Here is a 12885-nt window from a genome sequence, read left to right as displayed (position 1 = left end):
CCCCGCCGCTCGCACCCTCCCGCGCGCTCCTCCATCTGCGCCGCCAACCCTCCCTCCGCCCGCTCGGCCCCGCCCTCCCCTCGCCAGCCTCCCCCCTTCCCTTCTCTGCTCTCGCTCTCCGTGATTTATTACTTGCCCTGCTGCTTCTGACAAACTATTTGTAGGAAAATGAGATTTGGTCCGCGCTGGATGGCTCCTCTGGGAGGCAGGCGTGGGGGTCGGGTGTCGGAGGCCCCGTGCGCCCCCCAACCCCCCACCAGAGCCCACGGCGCTTACGGAGCTCTTTAAGATAAATGAGCAAAATTAAGAGACTCACTGGGGGAAGAAAACACTGGATGGGAGCGAGCGAGAGCTGATGGTACTTGGTTTCCTCCCAGAAATGCATCCACGTGCGCCCCACTGGGGCCTCCCCCATCTGCTGTAGACTCCAGGGAACTTCCTCCCCTCAAAGACGAACTCCCAGCTCTGGAGCATGTTTCTTCCTTCCCTGGGATGTGGCGCTGAAAAGGGCAGAAACCTCTAGTAAGGCACAAGCAACAGATTGAGGGTGGAGCAGTAGGTCTCTTTGGAAGTGGCCTGGAAGAAACCGGACAGAGAGGATGGGAAGGGGAGAAACAGAAGAGTGTGACGAGGTGGGTGTCCGAGGGCAGTGGGACAGGCTGTCCGGGTGGGAGAGTGGACTTGAGGAAGTAGCTGCAGGCCCAGACTACTTCAGCCACACCCTGATCCCCTGGGACCTCAGTAGCTTTCTGCGGGGGGGAGGGGGGGGGGGTCCCAGGCACCCTCAGGGCACAGGAGGCAGTGCTGGCTCCAACCTCAGTCCAAGGAGCTGTGGAAGCCTCAGAGGCCCTTGGCAGAAGTGAGCCCTCATTTCTCACCTCAAAGGCAGGGATTTAAGTTTTCTCTTGTCTGAGTGGCAGAACTATAAGTTGTCAGAGGGCAGGTAGTGGGTCTTTCGTTTTTCTGCAGTACCACAGGGCTAGCTTACCTTAGGCCATAAGTATTATTTGTTGAGATGCATGAATACAAAAATGTCTTATAAGCTCTAGGCTCAATTTTCAACTCCCACAGATGTGCAATGAAAACAATTTTCCAGACTACTTTTTTTCCCTCTTATTTTGAAAGCAATACACCTATTTTTTCCATCAAACGTTAAGACAACAGAGATACACAACATAGAAGAAAAAATATCACCTGTTATTCCACTATAAACAGTCTGGAATTTATCCTAAATCTCAAAATACATATGTGTTAAAAAAAAAAAAAGTCATATTGTAAACATTGTTTTGACCTGCTTTATTTCATTCAGTGTTAAATTGTAAATACCTTTTATATCATATTAAATATTTTTTCTATAGCAATTCTAAGTGGTTACAGTGTTTTATTATAGGTTTGTATGCTCTATGGATGGTTATTTTGATTCTTTCTAAATGTCTGATATTATCAAGATTTCCTCTTTTGCATTATTCAGATCATCCTTTTTTTTTTAAGATGGAGTCTTGCAGTGTTGCCCAGGCTGGAGTGCAATGGCGCTATCTCTGCCCACTGCAAGCTCCGCCTCCCAGGTTCATGCCATTCTCCTGCCTCAACCTCCCCAGTAGCTGGGACTACAGGCACCTGCCACCAGGCCCGGCTAGGGTTTTGTATTTTTAGTGGAGATGGGGTTTCACTGTGTTGGCCAGGATGGTCTTGATCTCCTGACCTCATGACCCGCCTGCCTCAGCCTCCCAAAGTGCTGGGACTACAGGTATGAGCCACTGTGCCCAGCCCAGATCATCCCATTTTTAGCATAGTCAGTGTCTTAGTCTGTTTTGTGTTGCTATAATGGAATGCCATAGCCTAAGTAATTTATAAAGAAAAGTTTTTTTATTCTTACTGTTCTGGAGGCTGGGAAATCCAAGGTTGGGGTGCTGCATCTGGTGAGGACCTTCTTGCTGCATCATTCTATGAGGGAAGGAGGAAGGGGAAGAGAGCAGAAAGGAGTAAGAGAGAAAGTGGGGCAGACTCATTCCTTTTATTAGAAACCTGCTCCCTCAATAACTAACTCCCATGATAACACCATTAATCCATTAATGAGGACAGACACCAATAACCCTAAGGACAGAGCCCAATAACCCTTAAATATCCATTCTCTTAACACTGTTACATTGGAAATTAAGTTACCAACACTTGAACTCTGGGGGACACATTCAGACCATAGCAGTCAGTTATAAAAGCGTGATTTATGATTTTTCCGGGTCTCATAAGCATAAGATGTGACATATTTTAATAGTTGACAATTCTACAGGGCCTGGTCTGACTTCCTAGCCTGGATCAGCCTTTCTAGAACTTTGTAGATTTTCAAAGACCACCAGTGCTGCAAGGCAGGGCAATCTGGAATGTTCTGGAAGCAAAGGAAGTGGATATGGCTTCAGCCATAAGAATCAAAAAAGATATGGTACTTAAAGGATTATTCAGTTCAAATCTTCCTAAAACATTCACAAAACAAATGTGCATCAAGTTATAATAATGGGTGACGGTACCACTGATTGGTGTTAAGTATGTTATGTGAGGATATCAATTTCCGAGTATATTAAAATGTAAAACTTGAAAATGGTGGAGTCATCCTAAGTATTATTTCATAAAATACAAGTAGAGAAGAAAAAGAGGATTTGAGCTATAAAGATATGAGAGAAAAACATTCAAAATTATGTGACCTCACACAGGTAACCCTTTCAAGTGACTGGGCACTTTTCAAGTGGAAGCTTTCCTCCCTGCCTTGAAAACAAGGATGTGTGACTGGTGTCCATTTGTCTGTCTGTCTGTCTGTCAGTCTGGAGTGTGTGGTCTCAGGAAGGCTGGAAGATGATGCAAAACACTGTGATCATTTGTTCTTTGCATTTGTGCTGCCATTCAGCACTTGCATACACTGTACTGAGACTTCTATTGACACGACCCCTCCAGTCAATGTATTTCTTGGAGGACACCTTACTGACTTGTTCTGAACTTCAGTGTCCTGGGTCTCTGAGTGGCTCTGTAGGGCAGTAACGGTGGGAGGGTAGAGTTCACAAACTATGTTCAATATTTGGAAAGGACTGACTACCTATAGCAAAATGACTTGAGCTAGTAAAATGTCAGGTTTCTTTGTTTTGGGTTGATTTATAACAACTCAATTTGGGAATACATACTATCTGGAATGGATTGCTCTGATTGGCATTTTTCTAGGTCCTTGATTTATAAATGAAAGGGAGAACCGATTGTTCAATAAATACAGTCTATTTTTCCTAATTATGTAGGAAATCATGTATTTGTAATAAAAGGAGTTTGATGGAATGAGCTCAGGAAGAAGAGTGTAATGTTCAACTATAGTTCTCTCTACTCCCCAGATGCCATTGGGGTAAGTTACCCAAAGAAGAGAAGATTCTATTGACCTTGAAATTGAAGTATGGTGGGGATTTTCTAGAAAAATCCATTCAAGTCTTTTTCTCTCCCAGATCATGAAGAAAAGAGGGAGCATCTGTTGAATGTAAGGTGGAGCCAAAGGCATCTATTGATGACTGATGAAGAGGCATGAATATGACAAAAACAGGAACCTAGGCCAAAAAAGATGATTCATAGATGATTCAACCTGGAGGCCCCCACCTTATTTTATTAGTAAAAAAAATGTGGTGGAGAGTGTATGGGGCGAGAAAAGAAATTAAAACACCATGATCCATTTAATACAGTCCAAGATTTACTCTGCAAAATCCAGTCATATTTTTGACAGTAAATTCATAGCTCCTCTGTCCCCAGTAACAGAACGATGATCTTTATGGGGCTGGCGTGAGGAAGCTGGCGGGCACGGCCCCCGCCACATTAAACTGTCTCAGTGAAGAGGCAATTTGTTTGATATTAAGAGTTATAAAAATATCAGCACAGAGCGGTTATGCCAGGGATATTGCACAAGCCAATCTGAATTTTAATGTAGTGTGAGCAGTAAGCACCGCATTCCCTGAGCTCCTGCCACACTCCCTCTGCAAATATTTGAAGAGAAAAAGACAGAGGTTTTGAGTGTCTTACTCTTTGCCACTTGTGCTACATGTGGGCTTGCTCCTCACCAGATGTGTGGGAGCTGGCAGGGATTTCCAGGTGCCTGGAAGGGGAGTTCTCAGGAAGCCCCACACAGGAGATCCAATGGCGTCCATGGCATCGTGGGCAGAGAGAATGGGGTCGGCTTGCTAGCACCTCTGTTCATGCCCCTCAGTCACACAGACAGTCATCCAGCAGCCAGGACTCAGCTCCTCCACCCAGTGTCTCCTGATTTTCATCCCAAGTATTCTTTAGTGTCTTAGTCCAATGAATGCCATTCACCAAGCATTGCACTCCCCTCCCCATCCTCTAAGTCCACCATAAAACGCCCTTCTTATCTTCTTACTGTGCCCCCATCACACCCTGTCTCTTTAGCCCATAGGTGTACACTGTGACCTCGCCCCTCAGGCCCCTTCCGTCAGTTTTCTCATTATTTCCCTTTACCGCCATTCCTCTCCCTTCACCTCCCAGTCACCTCTTCCCAGCTTCTTCTCCCATAAATATCCATTTAACCTTACAGATAGATCTTTCTGAAACATGCTAACCAATTAATTTCGCTTCCACAGGGTGCCTACTCTGTGTCAGGCATTGGGCTAATGGCTGAAGGAGACATAAACATGAACAAGACCTGGTGGTCTCTGCTCTTCAGGGACTCACAGTCCAGTTGGGAGGGGGAGTGGGGGTGCTAAAAGTGGTGGGGTTGCCAGACAAGGATTCTGATCATTTTTACTCTGAGGGCAGAGAGAGATAAGATCCCCAGGAGAGGTCCAAACACAGGCAGTAAAGGGCCTAAGAAGGGGAGATGTGTCTGAAGAGGGGAAATAGAGAACCTATCACTGTGGCTACTGGTTATGCCTTCAAGAAGGGGTACAGTTGGCAGGTGGCAGTTGGGGAACTGGGCAGAGAAGAGTCTATCTTAGGCAGAGCAGAGAAATGCTCTGATGGGGAAATTCATGGGGAATTGTTAAGAAATACTGAGTCATCCAGCTTGTCTGACAGGGCTCAGGGAAGTTCAGGGACATGCCCAAGCTAATGAAAAGGTGAGTCCGATATAGCACGTGGTTTGTCTGAATCCCAGTTCAGAATGCTCTTCGTTACACCACAGCAGTAATTCTCAAGGTGTAAGCCTGACACTCCTGGACTCCTTGAGATCCTTTCAGGGTGTCTGGGAGGTCAATGCTATTTCAAGATCATTTGCCTTTCCTTTCTTATTTACCTACGGGTGTACAATGGGGCTTTTCACTGTGCATTTGGAGGATCTTTGTAACTCAGTGAACCAACATTTTCCAAGTGACCAGTGAACAGTGCATGATGTTACAAATCATGCATTGGTGAATCATCTGCTCAAGGCCTCTCTCTCTCTCTCTCTCTCTTTCTCCTGGCTCTTGCTCTCATTCTACCCACCTCCATCACAGCAGGCATATCCTTGAATCCTTTCATCTGGAAGTTTCCTTCCTTCCCCTTTTCACCCAGCTTCGTTTCTGTAGCACCTTCCACTGCACTCCCTCACTCCCTTCCTTCCCAGATTCCAGATCTAGGCTACTTACATTTCGCAAGCCAGCCTCCATTTCTCCATCTTCTGTTATCGCTCAAACTCCCTCTCTAATTCATCATTCTTTCACAGGCATGGTCTCTGTTTCTTCTAGAGTTTTTGGAGGCTATCTATGCTTCTCAACTTTGGTCACCAGGTTCTCAAAAGTTCTTATTTGCTGCTGCAATGGTAGATAAGTGTTCATGTTTGTGAACCATGCTCATCACTTTTGAAGTTATGAGAGACTCTTCTGAACCTCCCAGCCCAACCTTGGGTCCAACTTCATGCAAAGGAGGAGGGGTGTCCTGGCTGTGATGGAGGGAGCACGGGCTTGGAGACAGGCAGACCTGGTGCAGAGCTAGCTTTGGCCCAGTCTAACAATGTTTGTTTAACCAAGTCACTCCATCTCTCTGAGCATTAGGCCCTGATTTTATTGAGTAAAGATAATACTACTCGCCCTGCAAAATTCTTATGAAAATTCAATCAGAATTTATACATATGGCAGAGAGTAAGTGCTCATGTAGATTCACTATTATTATCAGAAAGAGACATGATGGCAATCAGTGAATGTGAGTATTTATTACAAGGCAGTTAATTATTTGTCTTGATTATTACAAATTAAACTATAACCTAAATCACTAGTTCTCCAACTTTCACACACAGCAGAATCACTTGGGAAGCTTGTTGAATATAAGGAGGTCCCAGAATTTCTGATTCAGTAGTTTATGAGTAGAGTCTTCACATCTATAATTTTAATGAACTGATGTACACCAAACACTGGCCCATATATTTCCTGAATTTTCTGGAATCTTAAATTTTCCCACTATTTAATGAGATTATTCAGTTCTTAAAAACCTACACAGCTTGTGTTTGATGATGTTTATTAATATCTCACAGGTTTTCATTCATTCTTTCATTCATTCACTCACATGGATTCTTTGTATTGAACTACTGGTTGTAATATCTCACCAAGCTGTCCTCTGCATAACCCACTAGCCCCTGCCTCCCACCCCTTCCGTCTTTCACAGAGCATGGTGTGCAGTGGAGCCAAGAGACCTTGGGCACTTTCTTTAATATTATCAAACCTCTATTTCTTTGCTTTTGCAGTGAGGACAGCACAATCTCATGGGGACATTGTGAGAATCATCCAGGCTAATGTGTGTGGGGGCTTTCTGTGATGTGCCACCCAAATGCTACTTCTAACCATTTTCCTTTGTGGAAAGCCCAGGTGCTTATTCATGTAAAAAAGGGATTGGACTTGCCAGTTTCTGAGGCTTCCAGTATTTTTGTACTTACTCAAACCCTCCATCACTCCAAGGACAGTGCTGGCTCAGGACAGGCTGAGTGGACACCAAAGTCTGGCCTCTCCTCCCCTTCCCATTCAATCCTGACCAAGCAGAACCTGCACTGTCTATACTCAGCTTTTGCAAATATGCTTAATGCTTTGCAAGCCTGTTGTCTTTTTCTTTCTTCCTATATAATTGTTTGGACTTGCTTATGTACCTTGAGTGGAGGATTCTTTATATAATCTAAATGCTTCTTCACCTCACTACCTTGGGTACAATGAGGTCACAGGGAACTGTGTGCTTGGCTCCTGGGACTGGAGAGGTGTGGCTAGGAACTTGAGGCTACCACCCTCTGCCATCCTCCTGTGGCTCCTCCTAGCCATCTCAGGTGGTACTCCAGGGTTGCCATGTTGCTTTCATGAATCTCTTTGCTGTGCCTCTTGCTTCTTGTCTGTGTCCCCATCATCACTCTGCTCAGGCTGCCCCTTGAAGGGTGGCCACCACCACTTTCTCTGGACAACTATTAGCTGAACATCTACAGAATGGGAAGGGAAAGGCTTCTCTCTTCCTTTGTGACTCCTTTACAGGGATGCCTGAACACCAAGATGTTCCAGCTCTTTTCACTTTGCATACACATGACCTTTCCTCTGCAAGCAGGCTCAAGCAGTGTTGGCCTCATTCTATGCAGAAACATTTCCATTTACTCCTCAGGTCCTGTTTCCAGATTGGTTCATAATGGTGGCTTCTTTCCCTCAGGATCTGTCTCCTGAAGTTCCTCACTGCAATTTGGCTTTCTTGAAGGCATTGCCAATGTCATCAGACGTGTCTGTATATGTCCAAATCCCGAATTGTTTGTTTGCTTGTTTGTTTTTTGGAAGCTTCCCAGCCCTGCATAAATCAGTTGGCACAAATAGACTGAGGAGTGTGGGGTGCAGAGAGCCCAAAAGCTTATCCAGAACATAGAGTTATACCCAGAAAGCATGCTAAGGTGGGCAAAATCCTCTCTGCCATTCTTCATGTGAGAAGCACCTATAGGTAGGATTAGGTAATTAGAGTTTTCAATGAAGGTGGATGGTGAAGAAAATGGCCTGCCCTGCCTATGTGAAGAGTTATTGTTTCTTTCTTTGTCATTTATTTATTTGGGAAATAGCACCATAGGGTCAGCATTGAAGAGAGCAGGAAGCTTTGAAGTATTTTCAGGAGAGTGATGAAGGAGAAGCCAGGGAGCACAGAATCAGGAGAAGGCAGTAGGTGGATGAGGCCAGGACCCTCTCCCTCCTGCAGGCAGGCTGTGGAGCTCAGCAGTGAGCTCCTGTCATGGGTGCTTCCCCAGCTGTTGTGTGGAAGCCACTCAGAGAACGGCTAAGGCCCAGAATCAGGAGAAAGGGAAAAGGAGTGAGGGTGTAAAGGTAGTGGAGGGGGTAAAGTTTCTAGATTGGTTTTGGGGATGCAATAAACCTGATGAATTGAGAAGGGCCTCCAGTCTGTCCTCAGAATTACTGCATTAATTGCAAAGGTATGATAGACACATAGGATCCTTTTCCTCAAAGAAAAGGAGATGTGGGATCCTTTACTCATCCCTCACTGAGTGCTCTCTGTGACATTCACTTTCAAGCCCTTCTCTGTCAGGGGACTGGCGGGACCTGCACATGACTTGTGTTGGTGCAAAGTAGGAAGGAAGACTGCCCACTGGTGCTTCCAGTGCAGAGTCCAAGCCTGGATCAGGAACTGCTGTGAGAAAAGAGAGTACAGAGACTGGGAGACCTTGCTGAGAAAGAACAGACAGGAGTCAAAAGAGGGAGTGAACGCCAAGCAAAGAGAAAAATGAAGAGAAATGACTGCCTGGTCCTAAGGCTAATTGCGCTGCCAGCAATAACTGGGAAGTTGGGAATGGGCTCTGGCTTGGAAGGAAAGATAACAAGCTCTGCTTTGGACAAGTTTTGTTGCAGGGGTTGGAAGGCCAACCAAATAGAGATCTTTCAGCGACAGTAAGAAATATGAGATATGAGAAGGACAAGGGGTCAGGGTTTGAGAGTAGGCCGAGCAGCAGTCAGATAATGAGAGCAATGCCGGGTTGGTGAGATAATTCGTTTGTCTACTTAAGAAATATTCATTGAGTGCCTACTGTGTGCCAAGCATGGCTCTGAGCCCTGGGGATACTGCAGTGAATCAGACAGGGAAGGTATCTTGAATGATTTGTATGGAGGAAGAGAATAAGTGCTGTCAAGTCATGAATGGGGCTGGGGGAAGGAGAGAGTATCAGTGTGGGAGGTCAGCCCAGGATGCAGGAGGCCAGGAGAGGAATAATAGCATGATGGATCAGCTGGGACCTGAGCAGACCTACATATAACAGAAAATCCAAACAGTGGCAGCCTAAACAAAGCACGGGTCTTTAGGGATTTCACAAAGCAAGATATATGAAGGTGACCATCCAGCTCTGGTTCAGGAATGCCATCAAGTAGAGGACCAGGCAATCTGCTCTCCAGAGCTGCATAGGCAACTGCCTGCATCGTGTGATCAGAGTCAACCATGGTCCCCCTGCCCCCAAATTTAGAACCTTGCATTTCTTCCTTCTCTGGTTTGAGACTGCGGTTTTCCAACTGTACTCTGTGGTGCCCTAAGGAACTGTGGCGATATCTCAGGGGTAGCCATGTGGACTAAAAGGCCAGCCAAGGAGGCTGGTCCTCAGGCACAGTTGGTCAGATTTTAAACAGAGCCTTTATCATAGTTATATTACATATGGTTATATGCATATATTAACCCCAATTGCTCTTTCTCAGAAGAGTCCCTAAAATGAATGTTTCCTACAGGAACAGATTTCCTGAATAGCTTTCTAGAGTGAGCAGGGGCTCATTTGTGAAGACTACCCACTGCTGCCACAGGTGTAGCCTATGAAGGCACTGGATAATGTGTACAATGTGTGTGTATGCATGCACGTGTGTGTATGCATGCGCATGTGTGTGCATGTGCTGCGTATGCACTCATCTGTGTATCTTTCAGTGCCATGTACCCTTCCTTCCGTCAGTGACCTGAGCCCTTCTCTCCCTAACTATCTCTGCATCCTACCCCCGAAACATCCCTTATCCATTCCAAATCTGGGGTCTTCTTTCCAATTCTTGTCCTAAAGCACAGTACCATGTTGTAAATTTATTTTAGAACTTGTAACTCTGGGGCATTTGAGGTGGGGAGAGAGGAGGAGAAACAGGCAGGGAGAAAGGTAGTCTAGAGAAGAGGCACAGGATGCTAAGTCATGCTTGCTTCCAGGGAGGAAGCCTGGGCTGGTGGAATTTCAGCTGTGAGACCATGCATAGTCCAGTCTCCATGTCAGTGCCATCACTCTCCTAGACTTGAGAAGGGACCTCACATTTGGTAAGAGTAAACTGTGTGCCTGACATTGTCCTACGGGCTCTCTTATAATCATTTACTCTTCATACCAACCCTGTAAGACAGGCAATTTTGCCCTCATTTTATAAATGAGGAAAACTTGCTTCATTTGTATTTGAAGGCTGCTGTGAAGGCCAAGAGAAAATATGTGGAAGAAAAATTTAAAACAGGGGAGGTGTTGTCCAAGTGCATGGGTTGATATCCCTGGCTAATTTTCCACTTGACCCATAGGCCAATTTAGTACCAAAGAAACTTCATCTACCCTCTTTCTGTCCCTAGCCTACTGATGACAAAAATGGAGCATGGAAGGAGAAGGTCCAGGAAGATTCTGTATTTCAAGGGAATAAGATACAAGTCCTGCCACAAAAGCCTCCAGAGAAGCAGGTAGAAAAATAGCCAGTCTTGTGGGTGAACTGAGGGTGCATGATATAAGCTCTGGCTGGTGACTTTATCTCTCCAAGCCTTAGTTTCTTTATCTGTATAGTGGGATAAATAATAGGACCTGCCTCATCGGGTTGTCGTGAGGAGTAAGTGAATGCACATAAAGAAACTGGGAGTGTCTGCCATGGTGACGGCTTAGTAGCTGTTAGATTGAGTTATTACGGTTTACAGATGAGGAAACTGAGGGACACTTTCCCTAAATCCCAAGCCAGGAGACTTCAGACTGATCTCTCTCTCCCACTCCTGCTCAGAGCCCGGCTCCCTGGAGCCCTTTCTGTTGTTTACACATGTGTGTGGGAAGAGCTGCTGGGGAGGGTGTGTGAACAAGGCTTTATGGCCTGAGGAGGGATTGGAGTCATGTTTCCCTGTGGGTCTCATTTCCCAATCTGGCAAGGCTTATTCAACTCCCCACTTTCCTCACTGCCCCTCCCTGCTATCCTCCCTGTCGCTCCCTTTGTGAAAGGCCTGTTTCAACTCCTGGCTAGAAGAGTAGCAGTTGGGAATCCCTTCCTATTCTAAATTTCTAATTTTATTATAGTCGTTTATAACTGTCTCAAGAGTCATCCTCAGGGACTACATTTCCCCTGTTTTGTTGCAGACTCAGACTAAGATTCTTAAAAGTCTCCTTAACTTTAACTTTGTAAAAAGATCCATGGAACTGTTTTAAAGGAAGTTGAGTATGAATGAGGAAATGTGAAAGAAAGAGGGAGGGATGGAGAGAGAGAGAGAAGTTTCACTCTGGTTGATGTAAGATCAAGACCCTATGGATTTGAGCCATCTGTGGATATCCTCAGGAGGGAGAGATGGCCCAGGACAGTGCAGGAAGTGTGGGGTAGGTGGGGTGTGTGACCGGGGTCCTAGGTCTTCCAGTAGTTTGACCCTGCTACTTCCCACAGAACTGAAATGTGGGTGTCTCAGGAACCTTCTAATATGAAGGGTCTGAGTGGGAATCTCCAGCCATAGTGGATTCAGAAGGCTCCAGGGAAAGGTAACCCATTTACTCACAGCAGCCATTAACGTTCAGACCCAGAGGAGTTTAGCAGATTAGCTCTAGATTTATAAGACCCAGGAAAGTGGATATCGGGCTGACCAGGAAGTGATGGGGCTGAGGGAAAAGAGGAGACCAAGCCTGCTGGACCAGATTTGGAGGCATCAGTGACCCAGTGACCTGGGGGAGAGGCAGATTTTGTAGGGTCTTCTGGGACCAGTCCGATTATCTTGGATGATGGCCCTGCTAATGGAGGTGGGTTGGCTTGTGGAAGACATGAGAAGGGAGAGAGATCAGGATATTTTATTTAGGGAATTATGTTAAAGGGTGAAATCTAGAAGCCACAGTCTGAAAGAATTTATATTTAGTGGGGGAAAATCAAAGGATGCAGAAAAGAAAACAAGACAAGGAAATTCTGGCTGTGTCTAAATCCCAGAAACAGGTGCTCAGACCTAAAGAGCTGCTGCCAACCAGAGCTCTTGGTGGACTGGCTGATGGCAAGGTGTCTGACTTCTTAGGGTCTCTTGAAATCCCTTTCTTTTGGTGCCACACAGAGGCTGTAAGGGGAGAGGTACTTGTTCTGACACCCTGAGGGTGGGCTTTGAGCTCTACCTCCCCTTCACCATCTCATCCTTAGGAGCACCCCATGCTTCCTGGACTCTCAGGGGTAAAGCCAAGATTCCCAGGTGGGGACTGTCATCTTTGGGGAATGCCTGCCCCACACACAGAGTCTAAACTTAGAGCACATGGCTGTAGGGTGTCATGGGTTGATCTAAGGTATGAGCATCTGCCAGGATTATTTTATTATCTCCCCTGGCCTGAATGATTCCTCTCTGTATTAAAACAAACATAAAAGGATAAAACAAAATAAAACAATGTGTTCTCAGTCTTGCATCTCACCAGTCTGTAGGTTCAGATAATGACATCTGAATAATAGCTTTGAGCCTTGCTACCTTTGAGCTCCCACCTGCTTTACAGTGTCTTACTGAGTTCACTCCTCCCAAACATTCTTGGACTACCCCTGGGGTAGTTGCTGCAGACTGTGCAGTCTGAGCTACCATTTGAGGCTGGCTTCTGTTACTTTGGCCTGTCACCTCTACTACTGAGCAAGAGTCTTTGTTTGTCCCAGGACTGCCACGATAAGGGGCTCGCTCTGTCATCCCAAATTGCTGCCAACTGGCTCAACCACTGATGTTCGTAGGAAGTGA

Source organism: Rhinopithecus bieti, unplaced genomic scaffold (genome assembly GCF_001698545.2).
Source record: "Rhinopithecus bieti isolate Rb0 unplaced genomic scaffold, ASM169854v2 scaffold_20362, whole genome shotgun sequence".
NCBI classification, from domain to species: domain Eukaryota; kingdom Metazoa; phylum Chordata; class Mammalia; order Primates; family Cercopithecidae; genus Rhinopithecus; species Rhinopithecus bieti.
This window is presented reverse-complemented; position numbering follows the sequence as displayed.